This window comes from Nelumbo nucifera, chromosome 2 (genome assembly GCF_055504915.1).
Source record: "Nelumbo nucifera cultivar China Antique chromosome 2, China Antique-T2T, whole genome shotgun sequence".
In the NCBI taxonomy this organism is placed as follows: Eukaryota; Viridiplantae; Streptophyta; class Magnoliopsida; order Proteales; family Nelumbonaceae; genus Nelumbo; species Nelumbo nucifera.
Window position 1 is genome coordinate 52,230,587 of NC_142650.1, and position 14,653 is coordinate 52,245,239.

At 39.5% G+C, this 14,653-nt stretch overlaps 1 long non-coding RNA gene across 1 annotated transcript; it reads left to right on the forward strand.

The window, feature by feature from the left end:
- The first annotated feature begins 2,016 nt into the window (after nucleotides 1-2,016).
- On the forward strand, nucleotides 2,017-7,080 carry LOC148802215 (uncharacterized). The gene is made up of 2 exons (XR_016082252.1): nucleotides 2,017-5,976; nucleotides 6,059-7,080. It is a non-coding gene; the product is annotated as an uncharacterized LOC148802215 (long non-coding RNA).
- The last annotated feature ends 7,573 nt before the right edge of the window (nucleotides 7,081-14,653 follow it).

The window sequence follows — 14,653 nt, forward strand, 5'->3', positions numbered from 1 at the left end:
GGTGTGGAGTCTGGGGCATAAATGACCATGTTGTAGAAAATCATGACTTGGAATTACCGAAGAAGGTGATACAACTATGCATGACCTTCAACCTGTGTTTGATTTGACAGAAACAGAGGGAGCAATATTTTCAAAGCTTTTCAGATGTTTTCATACAATGATACAACCTTTTCCAATATTGTGAAGACCGGACCAAAACTAGAACCCAAATGGGGATCGATTCCCAGTTTTCTTGTTCAACCTTAAAAATGCCAACACCATCCTGAATTATTGAATTAGAAGGAATTTCATTCCCAGTTTCTTCATTGAATCAGTCAAAAACACGTGGGGATGCTAATCCTTTTTTATTTTTTTCATTTGAGCTTAGGTGATCAACACAATGCCGATTCTGATCCTTGAAGAGATAGACCTGTCGATGGGTCAGGTCTAGCCAATAAAACTGAATCAAACCGATTATATTCAGGTTCTGAGTTTTATATCGCGATTATATCAGGCCGGGTTTAACCAATTAATATACTTTATGTCTAAAGTGTAAAGTTCATAGAAAAAAACGTTTTATAAACTTATAAACAGATTTACTATTTATTGTCTCTTTATTAAGGTTGTTGTTGAGGGAAGATTTGGTCCTCTGGTGATAGCGCACCATGTAGCGATTTTAAATTTATCACATGACACTTTGGCACTACGTAAGCAATGATGACTTGTCTTATCTAAAATGACAGAAATCTATTTAAAACAACGCCGGATGCGCCTTGCATGCCGTAGGGTTGTTTCGTCACCACCTCGAGGCCGACCTATAGACAATTCGTCAAGACCAAAACAACTACCTTAGGACCGAATTTGAGACCTCGGCACGAAGGGAGACCTCCCACTAAGGTCTCACGACCAAATTGAGGTCCAAGTAGCAACTTGCATGACGTGCTGGTCAACTTGCCTACACCTTTACCGACTTGATAGAGACCCAATTGGCAACCTACCTCTGCCCACTTGACAAAGACCCAGCTGGCAACTACCCCTGCCAACCTGACAGTGACCAAAACTAGTAACCTACCTCCATCAACCAAATTGAGGCCCAGTTGGCGACCTACCTCCACAGACTTGACAAAGACCCATCTAGCGACCTACCTCCGCCGATTTGACAAAGACCCATCTGGTGACATACCTCCACTAACTTGATGCCGTAAGATCTCGATAGGACGAGGTCGGCGGCAAAGGGGACCTACCTCCACCGACTTAACAAAAACTCAACTAACGACCTTCCTCCGTCAACCTGGTAGCGTAAGATCTAAATAGGACTAGGTTGGCAGAAGAGACGACTTACCTCCGCCAACCTAACGAAGACTCAAGTGGCGACCTCATCATGATCGGGCTAGGGACCTCAGCATTAAGGGCAACCTCCCCCAAGACCCTGTCGACCTAACTAGGACCCAATTGGCAACCTACCTAATGTGGCGACCAGTCACTTCAAAGTGAAACATTGTGCTTAACTCCTACAAGATCACGTCACTCAACTATTAGACCCGTCTCCTGCGCCACCCGCTTCGGAGTTAATCTACATGGATTCCTTTTCTGACTGAGAAACTGCTCCTAAGCATGGTAGACAACTTCCTGAGGATCTTGGATGTGCTATTGCCGCGTTCTTTCAAAGATCTCAGACACGTTACAGTCACAACTACTTGTGCCTATATATAGAGACATTTCCTTCAATCAGAAGAGATACGCGTGATTTAGCTCTCACAGCTCTCTAGCTCTCTCAAAATTTTTCGCTAACTTAAGCATTGGAGTGCCCACCCTTAATAAAACAACCCAAACACTTTAATCTCTTTCTTTGTAGCTTAGCTAAATGATCTATTCAGCTCAGCATCCGAACTTTTTGCCAACAAGAAACACTAAATCGTGCACCATCAGTTGTATTAACAAAAATGAAATTTCAATTGTGATATTATAGAGGTCAATATAATCAGGTTATGGGATGCCCCATATTTCTATATATTCTATTTATTTATGAGCTCCAAATATCATACAGTAGTTCCTGCATCTTAGTGACTCAACAACGCATTATCATTGTTGTTGTTGAAAAAGTTCTGATTGGTGGGTCAATTATCAGGATTCTTCTCTAGACGCCCTACCCCATAGGAAGAGAAGTGGGGCCTGATTTTGTCCATAATGCTTGTGCCATGTGTGTTCTTTTCAGAACATAACCTTCCAGTCTACCCTCCCAAGACCTGCCTATCAGTTCAGTCTTGTGGCAAAGAAGCCCAGGAATCCTCAACCTGTGTCAAACAAAAGAGCACTGTTCAGACAATCTTAAAATTAGGCTGATAACATAGGTCTCATATATAGTTGATTTTGTTTGGAATGTGAAATGGGAATTGGAGATAAAAGTGAATTCCCTCTATACTTATGAAACAATTTTGGGCCAGAAGACCTCATTATACCCTTCCTCTTGTGCACATTTTATATTAAAATTTTGAATAACTAATATTAATTTGGAAAAGTGGTAAACCAGTAATACAAGCTGGGGGCAAAAAGACTGGTATATATGGACTGGAGGACTAACCACGTGAGCAATCCAGAGATTCCCTACTCCGTGGATGGTTTGATTGGCCAGATCATCCATCCACAAATATAGGCTAGGCCAGTAGGCTTTGTAGGAAAGTCTCCCTACTTGACCCCTTTAGGATTTAGGGCTTAATAATAATAATAATAATCTGACTGAAAGCCTTACTGGACGAACGATAAATTAAGTTGCCACCCAGACAATTCTGGAGTGGTCTGCCCCTTGTAATTAAGGTTTTACTCAGTACGCACTCAACACATATTGGGGATTAATTTGCTAAGAAAGGGCAGGCTGAATGGCTGATGGGCTGCTAATGGAAATGTCTGGTCTGTTAGAGAAAGGGGCCTACACCAATTGCAATATGTAACAAACATGTTTTTAAGTCTTGAGGAGAAAAATGAAATATCATACTATCAACAATACTAACTTATTAACACTATACTACTATAAACCTTAGTTAGAGCTCCTAGTCTCTCTTTATATTTAGGGCTCTTTGGTTGGAAACCACTTTCCTCTGTCGAGAGAGAGAAAGAGAGTGAGAGAGAGCTCTTGTGTCTCTGCTGCTGCGACTTGAGTAGGCATCCAAAGGGATCGCATTGATCCCGACTCTCCTTCGTCACTACGTTTAGGTTTTGCGAATCTGGATCATGCAATCCCTTTGGAATCCTCCTCTAGTTGCTTTTCACTTGGGACAAATCAATGGTGGCCACTCTTTTCTCCGGCTTCCACATTCACACGGCTTGCTTTCAGTAGCATGCGCAGCAGCACATCGGAGCGAGCTAGGTGGTGTGCAATCACCCTTTACTTCACAAGTAAGCACTCGTTTACTCTGCAACTCGCCGGCGTCAGATCCCCCCCCCCCCCAAATCTTCTTCTTCTTCTTCTCTCCTCGAACGATCTCCATGTTACCAACTCCTTAGTAGATAGATAAATTTGTTTGGGACGATTTATTTGCACGCTTCATCTAGTTTAACCTTTCAGGGAAAACGGAGAGGATTTTTTTCTTTTTTTGGTTGGATTTGATTTTAAGCAAATGATCCACCAATGAGCTAGAAACTGGTGATGTGATGGTTAAATACTGCTCTTTTTTTTTTATTATTATGTTTCCGTGTGGAAGTTTGGATCGGACTCGTGACCCCAGGTGAAGACACATGGGACCAAATCTCTAGGGCATAATAATACTTGACCAAAGAAAACAGAAGGTAGGTTTCAACAAACTACAGTCAAGAGAGTGAGAGATAGAGAGGAAAAAGTTGGTTCACTCATCCAAGTTCCAATCAGAAGCACTGCTGGCTGCTGCTAATCGTTGAAAGTAATGTACGTGATAGTTTAAAAATCGAACTCAATCTCTTCGGAGTTTGGAGTTCAGATGGTCAATTAGCTAGCTTGAAAAAGGTAGCATTCACACGCAACTCTACGAGATCCAAGGACATAAACACGGAGACTTGACACTCGCCATTAGACCAAATTGATCGACCTTTGCTCCAAGCTCGTACTTACTTATGAAGTACTCGTAGTGCTCTCTCCCTCCCCCATCTTTAGCTCGTTTGTGTGTTTCTGTGCGTTTCCTTACGTCCTTGCAGAGACTTTTGAGAGATCTTAATTTGTATTTTCTCGCTTAAGTCTCAAGTAGCCAAGGAACTCATGAAATAAAAGTAAATTTTTTATATGGTTTAGAGATATGTCTATATGTAAATTTTGCAGGCAATGGGTGTTGAAAGAAAAAAAAAAATAACACCTTATTATTGCTGGTTCTTTTAATTTTGTTTCATAAGATCACGGGACCTACTAACCCATTAATTGTCCTCCCTCCCCAGTTCCTAGATCCATCCCTCCACTACATTTTTGAAGTGATTTGGATGGCCGGCGGTAGACTTGCCTATGGCAAACATTAAATTCCAATCAGACCCTGCAACGTGGCAAACTAGCTCTCATTTTTAGGGACATTTGAGGTTGAAATTTTGATTATTTGGTGTCTGGGGACTGGTGAGGAAAATGGTTTAATTGATCCACACTTATTGGGGTTATATAGATGGCTTGCATGGAGCTGATGATGATCCTTACCATGTGACTATAATCTAGCTAGAGGGTCTCTTTTTCGATGGATGGTCTGGACTTTGGACTGTGTATTTGGCTAAGAGAACTAATTAATGAACACATCCCCAAGTAGTAATTAGAACAATAGGATTATATCATGATGTTGATGGTAATTAATAGCAGTAAATGTTTTTCTTCAGTGTTTTAATTCCAATCCTTCTTTATCAGAAACCAATTGTAATGGGAGCTAGCTATTAAAAGCCACCGTCAATGTAACAGTGAGTCTTAGAGTGAACATGTTTTTAGCTCACAGTTCACCCTCTGACTGCAAATTTCCTTCTAGTTGTTTCCACTTTAACCTCAGAAAAAAGAGGAAAAGTGAAAAAACAAAGGAGGAACACCGTTGCCCCATGCATTCAACTAGCTTATGTGGTTCTTACGGACCAAACGGTCAGACCGAAAAAACCGGGAACCGGTTTTTGTCTCCAAGATAAATGCAAAACCCACTATGAGACCGTCGGTCGGCCGGGCAGCCGGCCCAATCCAAGTTAGAGAAGAAATGTAAATTAGTGGACTATGAAGAGGTGAGGTTGAGTCCATAATCAATTGTGGCCTTCAGGTAGCGAATAATGCGCTTCACAAAGGCCCAATGAATCGTGGTCAGTGCATGCATAAATTGGCAAGCTTTGTTGACTATAAAGGACAGATCAGGACGTGTCATCAACAAGTATTGAAGAGCACCGACAACCTTCCTGTAAGAGGAAGGATCAGTTAGTGGATCACCATCAAATTTGGAGAGAACAATTGTTGTCGACAGTGGAATCTTGATCGATTTGGCACCATCAAGGGAAATATCACGCAGCAGGTCAGTAATGTATTTGCGTTGGGATAAGAATAGACCAGAGTCAGTGCAAATGGCTTCAATGCCAAGGAAGTAGTGAAAAGGTCTAAGTTACTCCACAGCAAAGTGAGATCGCATGCGCTGCAAGAGAGTGGAGATGTGAGAGTTGCAGAATTCGGTGACCAGAATATCATCAACATAAATGATGACATATGTCACAATGGCATCCTTAGCATAGATAAAGAGAGATGAGTCCGATTTGGAGCTGGTGAAGCCTGAAGAGAGAAGAAAGTGATGCAGTTTAGAGTACCATGCCCGAGGGGCCTGTTTAAGCCCATAAGGTGATTTCTGTAGTCGACAGACATGAGATGGGTGCTGAGTGTCAACGAACCCCAGGGGATGAACCATGTAAACCTCTTCAGAAAGATCACCATGGAGAAATGCGTTTTGGACATCCAATTGATGAATCGGCCAGGAGCGAGAGATAACAATGCTAAGAACAACCCGAATGGTTGTGGGTTTGATAACTGGACTGAAGGTTTCAGTATAGTCAAACCCTTCACGTTGAATGTAGCCCTTGGCCACAAGGCGTGCCTTAAATCTATCAATGGATCCATCAGGTTTCCTTTTGATGCGAAAAAACCCACTTGCACCCAATAATATTGGAGTTTGGTTTAGGAGTCACAAGATCCCAGGTGCCATTGCAAACTAGAGCATCAAATTCATCACACATAGCAGCACGCCACTATGGATGACGATTAGCTTCAGTGAAACAAGATGGTCCAGTTGTTTCAAAAGGATAGCGAGGTGCAAGAAGAGAGTACTTCTTATTGGGTCGAAAGATGCCTTGCTTGTCGCGGGTGACCATGGGATGAACATTGCGAATGGGAACGGTGGTGGCGGACAGGGTTTGCTCAACATCAACAAGAGACTGTATAGGTGGCAACACAACTGAGGTGGAGGCACTGTCAACTGAAGTAGTAGGTTCCGATGAGACGACAACAGGTGTGGCAAGAAGGGAATCAGCACTAGAACAAAGAGGTGGAGCAGATTGATGGCTCTCGGCTGAGGGAGTGATGGGTGCCAAAATGGGAGGAAGAGAGGTGTTGTCGTGTGTTGGAGAAGGCTACGCATGCTGAGAAGAAGCACCCATCTGAGAAAAGATAAAAGATTGTTCATTAAATATGGCATGAACAGTAATGTAGCAACGATCAGTGCTGATGTCCAGACACTTATAGTCTTTGTGCACGAAATTGTAGCCAACAAACATGCAGGCCTTGGTGTGATACTCCATCTTGTTGTAGTTGTAAGGATGAAGATGAGGGAAGCATAAGCAGACAAATGTTTTGAGAAATAGATAATCCAACAATTTGCCAAATAAAGTTGTAAATGGAGATTTTCCAGCAAGAACCTGGGAGGGTAGCTGATTCAACAGAAACATAGGCCGTTTCAAAGGCATCAAACTAGTAGCCACGTGGCATAGATGCATGGTGCATGAGAGTTAAGCCCATTTTAACAATTTGTCGATGCTTACGCTCAATTTTGCCATTTTGGGCAGCAACATGTGGATAGGGGAAACAATGTGAAACACCTTCTTGAGCGAGATATGATTTGAAAGAAATGAATTCCTTGTCATTATCAATTTGAAGACATTTGATTGGAAAGTCAAGAAGTTTTTCAACATGCTTCTTAAAGGAGATAAAAGTTGTTAAAGCATCAGATTTAGCAAATAGTGGAAAAATTCAAAGATATCTACTGAAACAATCCATAAAAGAAGTGTAGTATTTGTAACCTTGATAGATGGAACAGGACAAGGTCTCCAGAGATCTGAAACTACAAGCTCCAGTGGTTGTGAGAATGTGGTAGATGACGATGGCAAGAACAATTGATGGCTCTTCTCGTGTAGACAGGACGAGCAGAATGGCAGCTGCTTGGTGGAGGTTGGAAGAGCAAAGTCACAAACTTTCTTGCGATCAGTTGCTGGCGATGGATGACCAAGTTGATTGTGCCAAATATCTAGAGAGGTCTGAACTCCTATTTATGCAAATGGTTTGGTTGTGGAAACCTTATTAGTGACTGGAGCAGCCTTATTTAGCGGTAAGTGCAGGTTGTAGAGTCCATCTCTAAGTGTTCCATGTAGAAGGGGAACATTCGTGCGTCGATCCTTAATAGTGCAAGAAAAGGGATGAAATTCAAAATAAACATCATTATCTCTTGTAAATTAAGCAATAGAGAGCAGATTCTTGCTAATCGAAGGAACATGAAGAATATTGTTCATAGATAAATTCCGAGATTTGCAAGAAACAATAGAAGAGCCAATGTGTGAGATGTCCAAACCTTCACCATTACCGGTTGTGACCTGATCAGGTCCATCATATTGGGAGTGAACTTGCAGCTTCTCTAGTTTAGAAGTGATGTGATTGGTTGCTCCAGAGTCCGGGTACCAATAGTCTTCGAATTGGGTGCCATTAGGAACTGAAGCTATATAAGCCGCAGGAGCAGTGTTGGGCTTCTTGGAGCGAGGCTTGAATTCCTTATTGTATCGGTTTTGGCACCAAAAAGCTGAATGATTTCGGCCTCCATAGATTTGGCAGGGATTGTTGGCATATTTTGACTTGTTTGTTGACTCTCTGTCTCTTCTATCTTTGTCAGTGTATTTAAGGTTTTTGACAGAACCCTTGGTTGAATAGTTGGCCAAAGGTGGGATTGAAGCTGCAACAAGTTTGGACTCTATCCAAAGTTCCTAGATGATCAGAAGAGCCTGTAAATCATCAAAGAAATTTCATCAGGATGGGTTTGTACAGAGGTAACAAACGCATCATAATCGGCCCCTAAACCGTTGAGGGTATAGTGGATCATATCCGAAGTGGATAGCGGTGATCCAGCTGCCGAGAGGTTGTTCAAAATAGTCTTGATTTTCTGGAGATAGATGTCCATGGAATCTCCTTCTTTCTTTCAAGGCGAGAAGTTGGTTCTTGAGTTGAGTGATGTGAGTTCGAGATCTGGAGGCATAAAGTCTTTCCAACGTGCGCCACACCTCACGAGACGATCTGCATCCCACTAACTGAGCAATAACAGGTTCAGTAAGGGTGGAAAGAAGCCATCCCATGAGCAGTTTATCTTGTTTCATCCAACTAGTGTAGGCGCAGACTTCAGCCAAATTATTTTCAGACGGTTGAGGAGGGCATTCGAAGGTTCTATCGATGTATCCGATAAGTCCGGATCCAAAGATAACTGGTTCAATGTGAAATCTCCAGAGGACGTAATTCTTCCCATCCATCTTGATGGAAATTATGGTGGAGAGATTTCCATTGGGAATGATAGGAGAGGATTAAGGGTTCGAGTTTGCTGGAAAAGGAGAGTTGTTCGACTGGGTGGAGCTCGACATGGTGTGTTGGGTTGCTGGCTCAGATACCATGAACGAATACAGGTTGAATTGACTTGGTTTCACTCACTTTGAGTGATCCATTAGAATGTATTTATAATTTGTTACAAAAGTTAGAAGTTTACAAGGAGAGAGACTCTCTCTTGGATAAGATACAACAGAAATAAAGATAGGATAAACAATAATTTAAAATTTAAAAACACCATAGGTTTATCCCATGTGTTACGGGATAGGATGCTCAACATTATCTATTCCTATAGTTTTTTTGGTTCAAATAGAAATAGGAATGGAAATTGAAATCGGCAAGAATGAGATGTCATTCCCAAGAGAGGGGCAAGGAATGACCATTCCCTTAAATGGGGAAATGTCATTCCAGAAGAAATAAGAATCAGATTCCAATTCCACTCAACCAAACAAATGGAAGTGAAATAACCCATTCCAATTCCGCTTCCAGACCCCTATTCCCGAAATCCAAACTGGGCCTAAAGTTTTAACAAACCGCCCATCACCCAACAAGAAACGAAGGGTTGAGAGTTGAGAGTTGAGTTAGTACTGCTGCCTCGAACCTAGAATCGAGACTCAATATAGATCATCCTATCCTGATGGTGAACGTCATTAGGGATGTGACCAGGAACCTAACTCCCTAATTAAGCTAATGGCAAAGCAAATGATTCCATTACTCTCTGCTCGATCTTCTATTGGTTCGCGTGCTGCAACAAATGGATATAAACTAAGATAAAACCAGACAAGAATTTTTGGTTTTCCCTATACCAATGACCCCTAAGGGTTAAATACTGATCACATTCATCTGTCAAACACTTTAAAACAGAACTGGGTGGCGTGGACACGTGGGTCCGAGTGTAGAATCCTAGTCACATGTTTTAGGGTTAGCATCCAAGGCAACTGGGGAAGAGAGAGAGAGAGAGTTATTTAGGCACTTTTAAGCTACACCAGCAAAGCATGATAAAAGATGAATGAAAAGGAATCCCACAAAGAAAAAGAAGATTAAAATTTTTAACCCCATTAAGATATTGGAGTCTGAGCTTTCTTTTCTTACTTAAAGAGTCTTTATGATCCTTTGTATCACATGGCACCAAAATCCAATATTAATTCCTTTTCCCCCATTTTCTTATTCACACTTAACCTAACCATGAAAATATTTTCTTAGTCAAATCCATTAGTCTCATGCATATCCTATAAATGAAAAAATTAATCTAGGGACTGTTAAGTAGTGTAGTCTCTAACTCTCTATATGGTCTGCCATGTTTGAATCTACTGATGGGCCTCATTGTGGTGTGGTTATTAAAATCACATGGTTTGAACCACTCCAAACTCCTTGCACTGTGGTGGATGTATTGTTGACAAATTTTTAAAACAAAATATTTCTCATTTATTTCATTATAAATAGTAATTATCCAATTTATCATATGCATGGTGTATATTAATCCTCAGAATATTCACAATACAGAACACCCTTTTAAAGAAGCAACAGACTTACTAGGGGATTAGGGCTGGGGGAGAGGGTGCTAGCCAACATTAATTATTAGATGTTTCTTTTTAACCAAAACCAGACATTAGCCATATAATAATGGACCACCCCTTTTGGATTCTATCACCATTCCAATCTGGACGTTAATAGAGGCAGTACTCTAATATGTATTATCAGGCTCAATAAAAATTCAAGTTATGAATATTGTAGAACAAGTTTCACCAGAGAGAGTATAGGTGCTACTCTCTCACCAGAGTGCTGCAGAGCGGTAATGAATTTCTTGTTCCACTAAAGTTATGAACTGATAGGAAATAGAAATAGTGGGTGGACACCCCAACATCAGTACACAGATAAAACTAAAATTACGCCTTAAATGTACCACATTTCATTGCCATTGGCAACTCTTATGTTACATCATAACCAGTTCAAGATGAGCTACTATAAAAACTTCAGAATTGAATTAAATTAGAATATGCAACAATAAATAAGAGTACTTGTAAGGAAACAGTGAGTGTAATAGCTTCCAATTAATCAAGTTGGTAGTGAATCGATTAGGATATATATATATATATATATCTATCATCGAATATTAAGATGGGGATATGACCATAGACCAATCCAGCTTGCTAAAACCTTACGACAGTCCTAGCTACAGCCTACACTGAGAGCAAGCATTGTGTTTGCAGGAGGGATGGTAGGTGGTGTGGGCTCATGAGTATAAATTACAGCAGCAGGGCTACGCCATAATGAGTACAATTGGCAATAAGCCAGGTGGGTGTTGGACCATGTGGACAAAGAATTAATGGGCAAGGAAGTGTACAAGTTGTCTTTAAATGGGAAGATATGTAGGCGGGTGTCTCCCTCTTGCACTACAAAAGCATTATCAACTATGAAGCCCACATAAAAGGCCAAAATTCCAGTAATGGCTCTCAATTTGGTGAGGGTCCGATACTTCTACATGGGGGCCCAACATCACTACACCTCATTCCACTTTCATTTCTTTCACTCTCCTTTTCTCCACTTGAGTGGTTTGTCCGTTGTTTGGTACTTGGTTCAGTTTGGAATCACTATAAATGTAAATATGAACAGTGCAAATACATACAAAATATAAGGTTTTGCACTCCACATATTTGTATTTTTACTCCTTCCAAACTCAGTTTTTAGGCTCAATTTGAGAAGAGTACAATTATAAAAATTTAAGAGTGCAAAACCTTGTGTTTTGTATATATTTACATTGTACATATTTGTATTTATATTCTTCTCGAATTGAGCATTAGAAAGAGTACAATTCATGGTTTTAAAAATCGGAACAAACCGAATGGTCGGACCGGTTGATCTGGAAATGATCAGGTAACCGGTTCCATTTCACTTTAAAACCGCCCATGGGCCAAAAAAAAATGTTTATTTGGTCAGTGAAGGGTGAGCAAATGGGTAGATTCTACCTAAAACCGAATGGAATCAACCTCAAACTGGCCTTGAACCGATCCTACTCACTCTGTTACATGGTAGGGTCTGGTTCCAAATTTTTGGAACCGACCCCCACACTGGCAAGTTCCAAGGTCTAGGGGTTTACCCTACCTGAATCGATCCAATGAACAAACCTTGCTTGACCTTGGTGGAACCAACATTGATGGAACATGCCTTGAATCAAACTTTTCTTGAAATAAACGTCAAAATACTTTTGGGGATGTGAAGATTTGAACCCAAACACTAATGGTTAGAAAAGATTTGGTTAGGACTTAAGGAGAGTCACCCGTGGCCCAACCCACTCTGCAAACTATAAACTTTAACTAATGGATCAAGCCAAGCCTAATGTGTAAAGCCCAAAGGCACATGCTTAAATATTATTTATTTATTTATTTATTTTTAATGTGTAAAATTTAATAAACCGTTAACATTATCTTATAATTTTTTGTTAGGCTCAGAGTAAAAATGCAAATTTGTAGAGTATAAATATATACAAAATAATAAAAAATACAAGATTTTACACTCTACAAAATTGCATTTATACTCCTTCCAAATTGAGCGGAGTTGGCACATTAGATATTATCTTGAGTTAAAAATGTGCATGAAATTCATACATTTATGCTGAAAATTAATAGGGGCTAATTAATACAAGGACTGGGCTGAGGGCCAGAGGCGGGCCCAGATTAAAACCAAGGTGGCAAGGTCGATGTTCACAAAAATATGCAGGTAGCCTTAGATCCAACGTAGGATTGTCGGATGGAACCTTAACAAGGGAAATACAAAATGGCCCCTGTAATCAAGGGAATAACCAATGCTAATAGATGATCCATCGCCGTCCATTACATACGACAGCTCTCTTCTTCTGTGTTGGAGGTAAGATGCGACCACTCATCCGTGGTGGCTGAGTACTAGCTAGATCTGATTCCGGGCCAGGATTTGTATATATATGAATAGAATACATTCAGGTCCTAGCTCAAGTTCGGTCTGACCATTGGGATAAGATTTTGAGTTCGAGCCCGATCAAAAATTTAAAAATATTTTTTTTTCTTTTTTTATTTATATTAAAACTTTCAAAATTCAAAAATAATAAATACCTCACTATTACTTGAAAATTTCGATACACTGCCACCGTTGTTCACGACTTCCCCGTTCTTTTGTCATCGGTAAGACCACTGTCAGTCCGAAACATTCTACAATTTCCATTGTCACTGCCTCACTGGTACTGGCATTTTCTCTTTTTTCTTTTGCAAATCCTATTACCATCCCGCAAGTTTCCCTCGTGAACACTCCAAGGCTCTTCTTCCCACCGTCAACAACCCTAAGTGTTTGTTGTCGTAACTCACCTCGAAGGTATTTTCGTTCTCCTGTCGGATGTTGATTCTCTTTTTTTTTGTTGTTGTCTTTTTTTCAGATCTCTATTTAAAAATCTATCGGTAGAATAATCTAGTGTTGGATCCATTTTCTGACACTAAAAATACTCTACAATTTTTTAGGTAGATCACAAACCAAGGAGGTGAGTGAATGGGTTTCCAAATTATCAAACAAAATTTCAAAGATTGTTTCGTTCCTCATTCAACTATTTCTCACCCCTTAAAAGCTTAACAATACTGAAACATCTTCATTAGCAAGTATGTGTTTGTTATGTTTTCATAGAAGCCCTAGGGTTGTTTTTTGGTAGGATTGCTGTAACAGAGGGAATTATGTGTTGTCATGTCATTTCACACTAGAGAATGATCCCTGTACTAAGTATGTGGTAACTAAATGTGTGTATAATTTAGTTTGAAGTTTATTGTTTAGTTATCAAAAATTAAATTAAAAAAAAACTAATATAGGTCTTGCATCTTTGTAATTGGCAATCTATTCTAACTTATTTTATTTGAAAACCATTATTAATTTAGGTTTTCTTAATTTGATTTAAGATATTAAATGAGATCTTATTCGTAAACAATAACCCACTTTATTTGGTATTTACCATTTATCTAATAAATCTACTTTGAGTTATTTATTTTTAAAAGTTAAATTAGGTTGCTTCCTAAAAGTTAAATCAAGTTTGAAATTAATAAAGTATTTTCTTTTTGAAAAAAAAAATCATTTAAAAACAAACATGGGTTTATGGTAATCTTTTAATGGGTCCCACAATTTGTATTTAATAGACTATGGATAAACATGTGTTAAGCTAATAAATAACTGTCTATTGTCAATGTTTAGGAGTGAAACTACACACTTTTTGAATCATATTTCTTTAATTAATAGGATGTCACGTGTCTTAATGGTGGTAGTGGGTTGTGGATTTTAGAAGCAACTTCTCAGAAAATGTCATATGTCTGGCTTTCCAAAAAAATTTGAAAAGGCCACATGTTTAAATGGTGGGGGGTTATAGCCTAATAGTGGGTTGAGTAAGAATTTCTTAAATATTGCCATATATCTAGTTTTCCAGAAAATGAAAAGGCCACTTGTCTGAATGGTAGTAGTGGGTTGGGCTTTAACAACAACTTCTCAAAAAATGCCACATGTTTAAATTTTTAGAAAAATGAGAATGCCATGTATCTAAATGGTGGGGGGCTGTAGCCTAAAGATCTTCCTTTAATATATATATATATATGAGAGTAACTTGCATTAAAAAAATATATGTATAGTACTGATCAATCCAAAATTGTTTATAGTTTCATATAGAAAAAAAAATCTCCATCACAAATTTGTATTGATTCACCCAAAACCTTTCAATAAGAAATAATTAAATAGTATAAGAGTAATAATTATTGTTGGGTAGCAACCCATAACAAGTACAATCAACTTTGAGTCAATCTACTATGGGTTGGGGACCATGTCCGATGCCAAGTACATAGATACAGGAAATTATTCATCATTGTCAGG